Genomic DNA, 15,088 nt, shown 5'->3' on the forward strand with positions numbered 1-15,088 from the left:
CTCTCAAGCTTGAGAGGGGTGGAGAAGAGAGAATCATTGAGAAATTATAGAAAAGATCAAAATTCAATATACTTACCTTATAATTTGCTTGATTCTTTATTCACGGTAGAGGCCCCCAACCAATCAATTGGTTTAGTATGTTGATGGAGCCACCAATGGGGATTGAAGAAAGAGAGAAGTATCAAAAACTAGTAAATTATTAAAGAATTCACAATTCTTGGCTTAGGTAGAGTAGAGTAACAATGCATAAGACATTATATATTTTGGCTTAGATGGAGTAGAGTAACAAAGCATAAGACACTATATATTTTGGCTTAGGTGGAGTAGAGTAACAAAGCATAAGACACTATATATTTTGGCTTAGGTGGAGTAGAGTAACAAAGCATAAGACACTATATTTTTTTAAACAAGGGAAGGCTTCTATTTATAGGAAAATTTGAGCTCCCAACCAAACAAACCGATTCTAGAATTTTCCAAGTCAGTTTGGTCACTTTTTGACCATTTTTAGGTCAATTAAGCTAACTTTTTGGAACTAGACTTGAATGAGGAGAGAGGAGAGATAAAATATCTCAATTTTTATGAGTTTAAAACTTATTCAAGCATGTGAAATATGCACCTCCTTTAAAGAACTCCCTTCCTTACATATGTGTCATAATGGAATCATTTTAATATTGCTCATAGTTTTTTATTAATAAACCTTGTACATTTTCAACTCTTCATCTTATGTGAAATATGCACCTCCTTTAAAGAACTCCCCTTCCTTACATATGTGTCATAATGGAATCATTTTAATATTGCTCATAGTTTTTTACTAATAAACCTTGTACATTTTCAACTCTTCATCTTATGTGAGCATTTAAGGGACTCCCCTTCCTTACATATGTGTCATAATAAAATCATTATTCCCAAAATATCTCATATTTTTAATATTGCTCATAGTTTTTTACTAATAAACCTTGTACATTTTCAACTCTTCATCTTATGTGAGCATTTAAGGGACTCCCCTTCCTTACATATGTGTCATAATAAAATCATTATTTCCAAAATATCTCATATTTTTAATATTGCTCATAGTTTTTTACTAATAAACCTTGTACATTTTCAACTCTTTATCTTATGTGAGCATTTACTCATTTTTGGGTATCTTCTTTTTACAATTTGGATTTATCTCCCTACACATGGATTGATGCTATTGGCCCATAGGAACCTTAATTGGACCATAATCCAAAGATTTATGAAAATCTAGACCCTTAGACTAAGGTTCTTTATACCTATTTCTAATTAATTCCAATTGCACATTGGAAAATTCGTTTTGAATTTCTGTTTCAGGGAAATTCATCTTAATTATATGAGATATTTTTCTATCCAAAAATATTCAAAATCTGAATATTCTCTCTCTAGAATAATTTTCTCTCTCTAGGTTAAAACAGTTAGAAACAAGGTCTTTATATTTCTGAAGAGGGATTGATTATAGGGGAAGATACTAGACATCAAAAGGGGTTGGGGGAGGAATCTTACACACACAAAGCTTGGAGAGGAAGAAGCAAGAATGCACACAACACACAATGTATTAGATTGTGTCAATGTACAAAAGATAAGTTAGCCCTAGAAGGATGGGCGTATATACAAGCCGGGGGGGAAAACCTCCTAAAGAGGGAAAAAGTGTCCCGGCGGTCCTAAGTGTGTTCACACACATCACTGCCTATATATATATGGCAACAAATCCCCCCTGGGAGTGATGGTGTGAAAACGAGAGCTGGCACTCATGTATAGGGGAGTGCCATGCCCGAAGTAGATCAGTCCACAAAGGGGAGAAAGCCCAAAGCTTTGTGGAACGCTTCGAACTTCTCACGAGGAAGCACCTTTGTGAAAAGATCGGCGAGGTTGTCCTGTGTTGGCACATAGGCCAAGCTGATCTCTCCTACTGAGAGTCTCTCCCTGACATAGTGATAATGCACCTCAATGTGCTTTGTGCGAGCATGAAAAACTTGGTTTCTCGCAACTGCCAATGCACTCTGACTGTCAGTGAAGATAGAGGTGGCAGACTCCTGTCCAACACCCAAGTCAGCCATAAGCCGTCTAAGCCACACACACTCAACCGTAGCTGTGAAAGCTGCCCTGTACTCAGCTTCACAACTAGAAGTGGCCACAGTAGGTTGCTTCTTGCTCAACCAAGATATGCATGCGCTACCGAGCATGAAACAAAAACCACTTGTGGACACTCTTGTGTCATAGCAACCAGCCCAATCTGAGTCCGAAAAAGCATGTAAATTTGGCGGCAACGATCCCCCCTTGGGATAAAACAACCCAAGATGTATGGTGCCACTCAAGTAGTAGCGAAAGATGCATTTAACTGCCTTCCAATGCTGAGACCCTGGGCTATGCATAAACCTGCTCACCTGTGAGACTGCAAACTGAATGTCCGGCCTCGTAATGCATACATAAATGAGGCAACCAACAGCTGTCTGATAGAGTGTGACATCAAAGTGATCTCCAGCATCATGAAGACTCAACTTCAAACCTGTCTCCATTGGAGTAGCAATAGGCTTGCAGTCTTCAAGGCCAAATCTCCGCAACAATGTCTCAATATACTTTGTCTGACACAAAGCAATACCTCCATCACACTACTTAAATTGTATCCCCAATTAATGATGCAAATGCCGCAAATCTGACATCTCAAAAGAGGCATTCAAATCAGCCTTAAAATCAGCAATATGACTTTCATTTGGTCCTGTGAGCAGCATGTCATCGACATAGAGAGCAATGATTAGATGTACATCATCCACACATTTAACATATAAAGTGCTTTCTGTTGGAATATTCTGAAAACCATGTGCAGTCAAATATGCATGTATCTTTTCATTCCAAGCTCGTGGAGCTTGCTTTAAACCATATAAAGCCTTTTTCAACCTGCCATTAGGGAAAAAGGGAGCTCATTTTGGGGCCCTGTAAGAAATTCACTATTTTTTGATTTATTTCTCTCCTAAAAGACCTCAAAAATAATAAAATATGGAAACGTGGCTCAGAACTATCAGTATAAGGACTACCGAACTGTCAGTTCAGAAAAGAATAAGATAATCTTTTGTCTAACTAACATGATTTTGTATTAAATATCTCCTTAGTTTTTTTTTGTTTCCCGAAGATTCCGCATCTCTTTTGCGGGCCTCTCATAAAGAATCCATCACTGAACTTAATGATTGTATGGATACCGCCACACTTCCACGATTCATGTTACAAAAAGACTATAAGATTGACAAGCAAACTTTGCAACCTCAGAAGCACAAAAAATGGCCGATACTAGTGAGTCACAATCTCAGAAGAAGCGATTACACCATCTTCACATCGACTTAGAAGAACAATATGCTCCAGCACAAAAAAGACGAAAGGATATGGTGCTGAATGCTCAACAACGAGAAAATATGAGAAGAGAAGGGCTCCAACATATTGACTTATGGTGTGATGGAAGCATATATCCAAAATGTCTGGTAAAAAACTCTACACCTCCATTTGTCAATCCAACCACACTACTGAGGTTTGCAGGCGATGGACAAAATGGACTTCTTGGTTATATTTCAGCACAGTCTGCATTTGCAGAAACATATAAAACAATGTACCTACAAGAAAAGGGGGCCAGGATTCAAGAAATAGCTATTCGTGCAAAATTGGAGCAGCAGTTGCAGAATGAAATTGAGGAGCATTCAAAGAGTAAAAAAGAGTTGACAAGATCAAGAAGGAAGAGAACCGTGCTTGGAGATAGACAACGAAGCAGGAAGATTAAAAACATTGCAAATTTGAAGGCTGGGACTGGTGGATGCAAGCGAAGAATTCAGGAAGCAAGGCTAGTTTGTAATTTTTCATTTTTTATACTCGAAAATACTCTCAAATGACTATATCTATTTTGTCCATTAACGCAAAACAGGATTGGAAGTGTTGAATAATATAGGCATATTGTGTTGTTACTATAGGAAACTATTGGAGCCTGCAAAAGAAAATATGGATCCCAACCTTCTTCCAGTTATGTCCACATGTTTTCAAACTCAATCAATAGATTTTTATTTTGTGGAACAAGTGACTCTTGGTGTTATGCCTATATGTTTTGAGACTCCATCAAAAGTATTTCTTTTGTGAAACATGTGATCTATATTGACAAGCATCAATACATCCTGAGCTACACACAAAAAATTCAATCAATACTACTTAATTATGCTAGACACACTATTGATCCTTACCAATAAGGTACTGAGTGTCAAACGCTTTTAGAAGCTACTGAGTGTGGGAAGAGTACTGAAGTGTCGTACGGTGATGGGACAAATGCAAAAGGGTACTGATCGTCCGTACGGACAAGGAACTGATGAGGATCAAAGACTTTGTACAAATCAGTTCAACTTCAACATAATGTTTGTGCTATATTTGATGACTAAATCCTATTACTCCCAAGGCCTGCCAGTCGGAACTCTCTTTTTGAACTTGATTGGACTCTTTTTCTTCCTTGTTGGCTTGATGTCGACTGTCTGTTTATCAATGCTTGCCTCTGTTGCTTGTCTGAGAGGGGTATCCTTGTCTTCAGCTATCTCCACGTGTTCTTCTTGTTGGATTGTGTGGCCTGATGCAATCATGGGTGGCTCTCGAAACCTTATGAGCTTGTGCTTTCCATAGCCCTCCAGACATTTGGGCTCCTTAACACCACATGCTAATGCATAAGAAGTGTAAGACAAAAAGTAAGAGGCCCTAGAGGCCTACTTATTCACATAATCCCCAAATATATCTATGGCGGACAACCTCTCTATTAAAATGATCTTTTCCTTTTGCCATGGAAGATCATGTCCACCTAAAACCCTAGACAAACATTTAAAGAAGTAAACAATGGCTTCTCCATTGTTGCTCAACTGCCTATGGTAAATCAAGATCTTAGCACTGCCTAGATCATGAATATAATGAGCTAGGCTTGACATTTTGCCAAACCCAGCCGGCCTGCTTCCACTTGTTCTCTGGAGGAATGTGTCATCCTCAATTTGTAACTGCCACATATCAAAAGATTGGAGTGAGACAATAATACATAACTACAAAACATTTAAACACAAGATAAAGTATTTGATTTGAAGTAATAATATCATACCTTCTCATTTTCATCAGCAACAAGAAGTTCATCTTTCCAAAGATTTATTCCTCTCCCCTCCAGTCCAGCCTCTTCTTTAAGCTTTTCCTTATGAAGTGCTGAGAGATTCATAGCTTCCTGGGTGAGCTGGAAGGCAGCTTCATCTGGCTCTTGGAAATCTTCAGCCTCTTTGAAACAAATAGTAAGGGCCTCTGCAGGATCAAAAGTTGTTTCCAAAGCCAGTAGTGAATGGTCATCCTCTATGCCAACCTCCTTGCCAAGCCTTGAAGCCTGGGCAATAAGGGAAATGGCATAGTCCTCCCTCAAATTGAACATACACTCTATATCATGGAGGAAAACATAATCTTTACCACCAATCAAGACACCTGGAAGCATGGGCACTGCATAGTTGCTGCTCTGAACATCAAAATCTTCAACTGGCTGTGCTGCCCTAAGAGTTTCAGTCCTCAGTTGAACAAGGTCAAGAGCAGCCACTTGCAGCCCCTCATCCTTGAGGTTGATATCTTCTTCCTGCTCTGCCATTTCTGTTGCCACAGGAATATCCTCTTTTACCTCTGCTACAGATATATCTTCTTCTTCAGCCTCCTGCCCTTGCTCTTCTAGAGATTGCTGATGGAAGACAATGTACATAAGGAATGCCATGGTTTCCTCAAGCACTCTACACTTTCTGGTGTGCAAGTTACAGCTGAATTTATATTCCTCAGGCAGGCTGTCAAATCTTCTATTCACATGGTACCTCAGCCTGTCAATGGGGACAATATGATTTATATGCACAAAAACCTTTTCACCTTCTACAATTCTTCCTGCCTCTGTCAGTTGTTTGAAGGTATCCCAATGGTCTAAAAGAAAATCTCTGTGATGCTCCAAAACAGAGCTCATAGTGAACTCCCTGTTGAAAATACTGTGGGGTCTACTCTTTGTTCATAATGATCAAAGGAGAGACATCACATACATTCATTACCTTTATTGCCATTAGGAGCAAATCTGGAGATTTGTCCTCTTCTGGTTCCCTTTGTTTTGAAAGGGAAGACTCACCTTTCTGCTCCAGTCTCTTGCTTTTGCCTGAACAAAAATTTATATATCATGAATTCTATATGCTGACATATGCAATCAGGGAATGTATAGGATATCACCAAACAACTCTCTTCATGAGCACATATGAATCACCTGGTGATTGTTGTGGTCTGAGTATAGCAGCAAAAAAGTCCAGCTTCCTCTTGAAAGGAGGGGCCTGAGAATCAACTGTTCCAAAGCAAAAACATTTCTCATCATCAAGAAAGAAATCCCCAGGGACATAGAAAGCAAAATAATGAGGAAGAAGTGAAAACCAGAATGGACACAAGAATTTGCAAGAAAACGCGATGCAGGGCCATTTGGAAAATGTCAAGTACTCTCCTCGCATTTTGTTGCAAATTCTCCATTTCTATTGACATCCATCTCCAATCAAATGCTAGGAACACCTTACAATGTTCTGGACAGTAAATGATACTAGGAGGAATTCCCCAGGTCAAAAGAGAGCAAAACAAAGAGGAAGAAATAAAAACTAAATCTAATATAAATATTTGTAGGAAAACACGATTTGGACCATTTGGAAAATGTAAAGCACTCTCCTCGCATTTTATTGCAAAATTCTAAGTCCTATTCATATCCATCTCTAATCAAATCCTAGGGTGATGTACCAGACTCCAAGGCAGTAAGATTCAAGAATTCTATAGATGGAAGAAATATATATCAGAAAACATTGAAAAGAATATAGATCTCTGACCTTTCTTTTCCTCTTCCATACTGTTGGAGTTGCCCTGGTGATTCTCTTGCTCTCTTCCAAACTTGAGCTACAGCCTAGGTAACCTGGAGATCTGGCAGTGGTAGTAGTCTTCAGACAGGTTGCAGAGTGGATGGAGTGTGTTGGGTAGGAAGTGATCAGAGGGGGAAGGAAAAGGATGATGGGAGAGTGCTGGCAGGGATGGAAGACGGGGAGGGAAGAGTGTTAATGGATCTAATTATGAAATCATGATTGGCACAATTTCCAAGGCAAAAAGTGACTTTCACACGTGTTAAATTTCAAATTCCAAAAGATTTGGGTGGGACCCACACGTGTGAAAAAACGACTACATTTCACACGTGTGGTATTTAATAGCTACTTTATTTGTATTTTGTAATAATCTATTCACTCCTGTTTAATCTCTCCTAACTCTGCTCTCTTGCCTCTCTACCTCCCTACTCTACACCATCAGCATCCTGACCAATAGCACAGGTTCATCCCCAGCACAGGATACTCATCACCAGCAGAGCACACCTACAGATAGCTTCCAGGTCAGTAAGACACTCTATTTCCTACTCTTCTTGTTTAATAGTATATTAGGGTAAGGTACTGATTGATGTGATGTAGCTTAGATATTATGATAAATATTATATGCATTTCTTAGCTTTTTCCACTGCAGGAGAAGCAGGAAGACTTTTTAATTGGGCTTGTTGAGTGAGAGCTTGATCACTTCTTGCCTTCTATATACTCAATCCATCTTGCACCAAGTTGTAAACAGACTGAAATGACTGAAGGCATGCTCCAGCATGCTGCCTCAAGAATTTGCAGTAAAACGCGAGGAGGGGGCTTTAGGAATCTCAAATAGCCCAAATCGCATTTTGTTGCAAATTTGAAACTGCTGCTTCATCCACCCCTATCATTGTGATTCTGTGTCTTTCTAGGCTATTCAAGGCTGTATACTCCTTGCATAAACTCAATCCATATTGTTTGTAGTTGTAAAGACAGAGAATTCACTGTAGGAATGCAATAGCATGTTGTTTCAAGTATTTGCAAAAAAACGCGATGATGAGCTATTAGAAATTTCAAATTATCATAATCGCGTTTTGTTACAAATTATTAAATTTTGCTTTATCCAATTTGTCATTGCCTTCTTTTATCATTCCATGTTCTAAATGGTTGTAATCTTTTGCCATTTCTTTGTATGCAGCTTTTCAGAGTGATGGCAAGAACCAAGGCAACTGCAAGGAGGGCTGGCAAGGGGCCAGGGCTTGCACAGCAGCAGCAGAGCTGGGGCAGATATCAAGGAATCTAGTGTGCCTCCAAAGGGAAGAGTTGCACATGGCAGGAAGGGGAAGCCAATGAGCATGCTCCAGCAAAAGTCTAAGAGATTAAAACATTATGTAGGTGTGCTAAAGGAGATCAGAAAGCAACAAAAAGCTATAGGCTTTGCAATCCCCTAAGGCACCTTTTCAGAGACTAGTGAGAGAAATATGTAATAGTTGGCACCTTGGTTTCAGGTGGAACAGGACTCCCATTCTTTCCTTATAGGAAATGGCAGAGGATTACTTGGAGAAATACTTTGAAGATGCAATGCTTGTAGCAGCCCATGCTCACAGGGTAACTCTGATGGCCAAGGACTTCAACACTTTGTCCAGAGTGAGATGGAGGTATGACAAGCTGGTCCATCCTGTGGAATGGCAGGACATAAAAATGAGAGACATATTATTAATTCCACCTACAAGGAAATTGAAGGTAGATAAGGTGAAGGTTGTTGAAGTAACCCACTCAAAGAGCACCAGAGGGAAAGCTGCTTATGAGGAGTCACTGAGGCAGCAAATAGAAGAATCCAAATCTGCTATAGATTTGGAGACTGTACAGATGGAGCTACAGATACAGAGAAGGTTGCAGGAGCTGGGCCCTAACATAGTTGTCCATATTGAAGATGAAACTTCAGAGAATAATTTTGACTTGACAAAACCATGCTTGGCAGCATTGGCTCATAAGAATGAGTATTGCTCAGATACTATCATTCTTGCAATGCTCTAGTAAGTGTCTTTTATTTTACATTTGTTTGCAAAACAATCCTTATTGTACCTCCTCCTTTACACCGTACCCTAATTAATTAGCAAGTGATTAAGATGTAATTAGTGAATAATTAGCAAATAGATTAATGTAGGCATGGATACTCAAAAACCAGCAAAGGGCTATGCCTCAATTTATAGAGTTTACATCAAGCATCAAATCCCATTGATTTCTCCATGATTCACTCCCAGAATATCTCCACCTTTTGCCTGATTCTCTCCACCTCTTCTCTTTTCCCTGAATATCTCCCAGAATATCTCCACACTCCTAAATTCCCTCATGCTACCCATTATTCTCTCCCAGTAGATTCTTCTAACCTTTTCATAGGTTCTTTCACAATTACATCTCCTCTTTTACAGCCTCTATCCAAGAGCTTGTTCCCACAGACACCCTATTCACTTGTATATTTCAACACCTCCCCTCAAGTGAATAATCCTAGCACACCTAGACCCTGTATCAAGTTTCCCTCTTACTTGATAGCCCGCGACCAGTGCCTCAAGTCCCTAAACTCCATAGTCCTTGACACTCTCTCTCTCAATGTGTCCAAGGCTACTATAAGTGCTCACACATACATCTACCACGTGGCCTACATCATCGGTGGCTCAGAGGTGGTTTTACTTTATTGGGGCAGGTTACATTGGGTTGTGGGGTCACTATCTCTCTCTCTCTCTCAGAAAAGATGATCCGACTCCACTTCCCTTGGAGCCTCCATGAAGTTTGCCGATGTCGTTCCTTCTTCACTGGGTTTGCTGTAGTAGTCTCTCGCCATGTGTCCTGGCTTTCCACATTTGTGGCAAGTGAAGGTCCTCCCTCCTACTCTGCCTCTTCCTCGTCCTCGTCCTCGAGAGAATCCTCCTCGGGTGAAGAATGCTTTTTCCTCTCCTGCTGTTGAGTCGAGCCCTTTCTTCTCTTTGCCTCTGCTCTCTTGCTCTAGTAGAGCTGCTTCTATCTTGTGTATCTTCAATTCAGGTACATTCTTTAGTGTTGCTACAATGTTTTCATAATCTCCTTTGTCCACACTCTTCAAAAGTACAGCTAATGCTTCATCATCTTCTACCTTTTTGCCAATAGCTGCAGCTGTTGCTTAATGCTTTTATATTTGTTCAAGTGTGTGATTAAAGGTTCACTTTCCTTCATGTCCAATTTGTAGAATTGCATTAATAGATTTATCTTGGAATTTTTTGCTTGTGTACCAAATAATTTATTGAGTTCATCCCATGCATCTTTTGCCCACTGTATCCCTGTGATATGATGAATGATTTCATCATTTAAACTGAGTGCAATAAGTCCCAATGCTTTTTCATTCCTACTCTTCCACTCATTTTCTCCTCTCTCTGGGCATTCATCTCTCCCTTCAACTAATCCCCATAGATTTTTCCTCATCAGCAAATACATGGTTTTTGTCTGCCATGTATAAAACTGTTCCCCATTAAATTTGGCTATTTCCTGTGCTGAATTCATGGTGATGTAAAGGGGGTCTTACCTCTTGATCCAAAATCAAGATTCAAGGGCAGTGTCTACCCTTTTACAACTCAATCTAGTGTTTAATAGATGATTACAATAATTTTATCAGCATAAAATCACCAGAAATTACATTAAATTGAGGGTAACCAATTTGTACGGGATGGTTGGAGTATCAAACCAACTCCGATTTGAAATCTGAAGTTATAGGGATCTGTATCAGATACCTAATGGTTAATTTGAACCCTCAATTGCACCAAAATACAGTGATTAGCACTGATTAGCAAATTAATGCTTTGGTTTGTGTGCAGAAAACAGAGTATGCGGGGAGTCCAGATCTGGTGCCTTCCACTTCAAATGAGCTCAAATGCTTTCAAAGGCATCAATAGCAATGAGTCTAGTAGAGGATTAAGCCAAGAAACACAAGATTTGACCAAATAATGAAAGCTTAATCTCTGTTTTACCAAAGTCACCTGCAGATTTGATGAAGAGCTTTGATCTCAAAGTAGACTTGATGAAATTGAATTCTGTCTTCACCAGCTTGTAGAGCATGCTTGAAAACCCCCGAGGCTAAGAGGAATTAGCTCAATTTGATTTGATAAGCTCAAGATCTGCAGATTACTCCCAGAAACAAGCGCCTACAAAAATGACGATTTCTCCCAAACGCGCTGGCGGTTTGCTACGCCGTTTTGATGAGCATGAAGACCTTAGGGTTGGCTATTATGTGCTAGAAGGGCTTGCCCTAATTTTGAGTGTGCAAGATGGTAGAGATCCTCCACTGGCTGGGGGTGAAGGGGAGAAGTGAAAACTCACTAAAAAATTTGATTTTTTGCTAATCTTCTACTAATCCTAATTAATTAACTAATGGGCTCATAAATCTGATAGATTCTAGGCATGGCTCTGATACCATGTTGAAATTTGAGCAAAATGATGAGCTATGGTGGATCAAACACTAGAATCAACATAATTAACAAAGTGATTAGCAAGTGATTAAGATGTAATTAGTAAATAATTAGCAAATAGATTAATGTAGGCATGGATACTCAAAAACCAGCAAAGGGCTATGCCTCAATTTATAGAGTTTACATCAAGCATCAAATCCCATTGATTTCTCCATAATTCAGTCCCAGAATATCTCCACCTTTTGCCTGATTCTCTCCACCTCTTCTCTTTTCCCTGAATATCTCCCAGAATATCTCCACACTCCTAAATTCCCTCATGCTACCCATTATTCTCTCCTAGTAGATTCTTCTAACCTTTTCACAGGTTCTTTCACAATTACATCTCCTCTTTTACAACCTCTATCCAAGAGCTTGTTCCCACAGACACCCTATTCACTTGTATATTTCAACACTTAACACACCATGTGTGTTTGCATTGTCCAGCAACAACTGATAAAAATGATCAGTAAAAAATATACTGGATTGAGCTAGCTCTGTTGCACATCGACCTTGGTATTGTTGTTCTCCTATCGATCCATGCAAAACATCTATAAATCCCAGAATACAATTGATGTTTTGCCATGTCTCATACGATGAAGGGTATAAATTTGAAATAAAATAACACAAGAATGTCAATAAGCAAAGAAAGAAAGCTTTATCTTAAAAATCCATACACCTCATAAAGAACAAAACCACAATAGAAAAATATACAATTAGGCCTGTGTTGCGGAAGATCATTTGGATAGTCTCGCAAGACAAGTTCTTTATGCATGTACAGATGCTGAATCAAAACTTCTTTCACCGATATCTTCCCTCTGGTGATTTTAAAATCTCGTACTCTTCCCTTCCATGATGCCAAGAAAATGTTTTTTGTCTGGGGTCTCTTTCTTTTGCTAGGTTGCATGAGCACCCATGCTCCTTTCAAAACACTAAACCTTTCCCAAGTTCCTTCTCTACCGAAGAAATAGAAGAAGCAGGTCGACGGGGTAAGGATGTGTGGTATAATTCTGCCTTCATAGCATTATCATCCACCACAGAGCGTCTTCCACAAGAACGGCCATAGTTTTTATTCACCATGGAGACCTTGTGAATCTGTAACCATAGCAAAGTAATGTAAACAAGATAACAAAGCAAAGTTTCAAGAAAGAGAAAGTGGGCAGACAGACAGTTGACAAGAAACATCTTACTCTAAGCCAAACAGGATCAAGGGAGCAGTTTTGGAAAAGAAGAGGCTGCTGCACAATGAGGCAGTGGTGTAGAATGGTAGACCTTTCGAAGGAAAGGCAACACAACATTTCAAAGTTCAAAGGAAGGTGGAAGCGGGAAGGCCCTTGTCAGACAAAATGTCAGACTAGATTCTATCTTCATGTCCAAAGATCTTGTGAGAATAAAAAACTAATCTCCACATTAATGTAGCACGCTTGTACCTACATAAAATATTGTTTCTTTTATCTATTTTCTCTTATTTTTGTGAATTTCCAATGTTACGTTGGCCCTCTGTTCATTGGTTGAGAGCTTATTTTTCCAAACCATAAAAGGCCCCAAAATGAGCTCCCTTTTTCCCTAATGACACTTGGTTTTCCTGCCCTTTTTGAACAAAACCAAGAGGCTGCGATACATACACCTCCTCATGCAAATCTCCATTCAAGAACGTAGTCTTTATGTCCAACTGATGTACATTCCAACCATTATGAGCTGCCAATGCACAAATGCTACGAATGGTAGTCATACGACAAGTGGGAGCAAAGGTCTCATCAAAATCAATGCCCTTTTCTTGAGCATAACCCTTTGCAACAAGTCTAGCCTTATAGTGATCAACACTGCCATCTGGCTTTCGTTTCAACTTAAAAACCCACTTACATCCAATGGCCTTTTTACCAATAGGCAAGTCACATAAAGACCATGTACCATTCTTCATTATAGCATCATATTCACTTTGCATTGCAGCCAACCAATTTTCTGATTTTTTTGCCGAAAGAGGTTCTTCCTCTTCACATATACTAGACACAGCCAAAGCATAACAATCTGATGCATAAGAGGCATGCTGAAAACCTGAACAAGTACGACTAGATATAGGTGCATCAATTTTACTATCACGCAAGGTTTGCACCAGCCATTTAGGCATAGTTCTAGCCTGCTCATTTTCAGCCCTATCCTCAGAAATTACATCCTGTAAATCTGCATCAGAAATAGGCTGATCTATGATGTCGTTTGAAATCTGCATAGGCTGAATATTTGCCTCATTAGGACTTACATTTGAATTCCCACCTGTAAACAGAGGCAACAATGTATCAAATACATCCCGTGAGCTCACACATGTCTCTTTGGTACATGATAACAAAGGCTGCACAGCATCTTCCACAAAAACAACATCTCGACTAATCAAGATACGCTTTGACTGTGGATGATACAATCTGTAACCCTTGCTCTCAGCACTGTAACCAACAAAAATGCATTTGACAGCCTTATCATCCAATTTTCTGCGTTGTTGCATAGGCACTAAAGCATAGGCCAAGCAACCAAAGACACCCAAGTGACCAATAGAAGGCTTCCTGCCATGCCAAGATTCGTATGGAGTAATAGACTGCAAGGCCTTAGTGGGACACCTATTGAGTACATATGCAGCACACATGACAGCCTCAAGCCAAAACGCATGTGGCAAAGCTTGGCTCTCTTGACCATACATCGTGCCATCTCCATAAGTAACCTGTTTTTCCTCTCAGCAACACCATTTTGCTGAGGGGTATACGGCATTGTACATTGGTGTTTTATCCCACGACTAGCCAGAAATGCATCAAACTCTTTAGACAAGTACTCCCCCCCTCGATCAGAACGGAGGGTGCCCACAGTACAATTGGATACATTTTCAACCATAAGAAAAAACTGTTTGAAGCACAAAAACACTTCGGACTTTGCCTTCAGTGGATATACCCATGCATGCCTTGAGTAATCATCAATGAAAGTCACGCAGTACAAGTGTTTACCAAATGACGGAGTTTGCATAGGCCCACATACATCACTATGTACAAGTTGCAATTTGCGAGTGGCCTGCACAGAACCATCCTTTGGAAACGCAGAACGCTGCATTTTGCCCAAAATACAGCCTTCACAAACATGTTTCAATGGTCCCTCAAGAGGGGGCAATGAAGCAACCATATCAAATTTCTGCAAACGCAGCAAACTAGCAAAGTTCAGATGACCAAAACGAGCATGCCATAGTTTTGCATCTGAAACTGCCTTTTCATCAGAAACTGCATTTGCTGAATCTTCCACACACTTGTCATAAGAATTGAGCCTATAGAGTCCACGAAACAAGGTGCCAGATGCAATAATCGTATCACTAGAAGTCAAATCATGAACAGTACATCTGTCATCCACCACAAATTTGACTACAAATCCAAGTCTAGCAAGCACAGAGACAGACAATAGATTCTTCTTTATCCCTGGTACACACAAAGCATCTGAAAGTGTGAAAGCGTTGCCATTTGCAGCAGTAAGTATAATTTTACCAATGCCCTTCACTGGGTAAGAAGCATTATTGGCACATGTGACAGTATTCCCAGTAGAGGCAGCCTCAAGACAAGTGAACATATCATGATGTGAGGTAATGTACTTTGTAGCACCACTGTCAAAATACCATACATTAGAGTCAACAGAAACTTCCAAACATGCATCATGTACAGATGGGTCATACTAGCAATACACCCTAAATGCCCATTCTGTATC

Source organism: Cibotium barometz, chromosome 46 (genome assembly GCF_041138505.1).
Source record: "Cibotium barometz isolate CiBa-2024 chromosome 46, ASM4113850v1, whole genome shotgun sequence".
Classification (NCBI taxonomy): domain Eukaryota; kingdom Viridiplantae; phylum Streptophyta; class Polypodiopsida; order Cyatheales; family Cibotiaceae; genus Cibotium; species Cibotium barometz.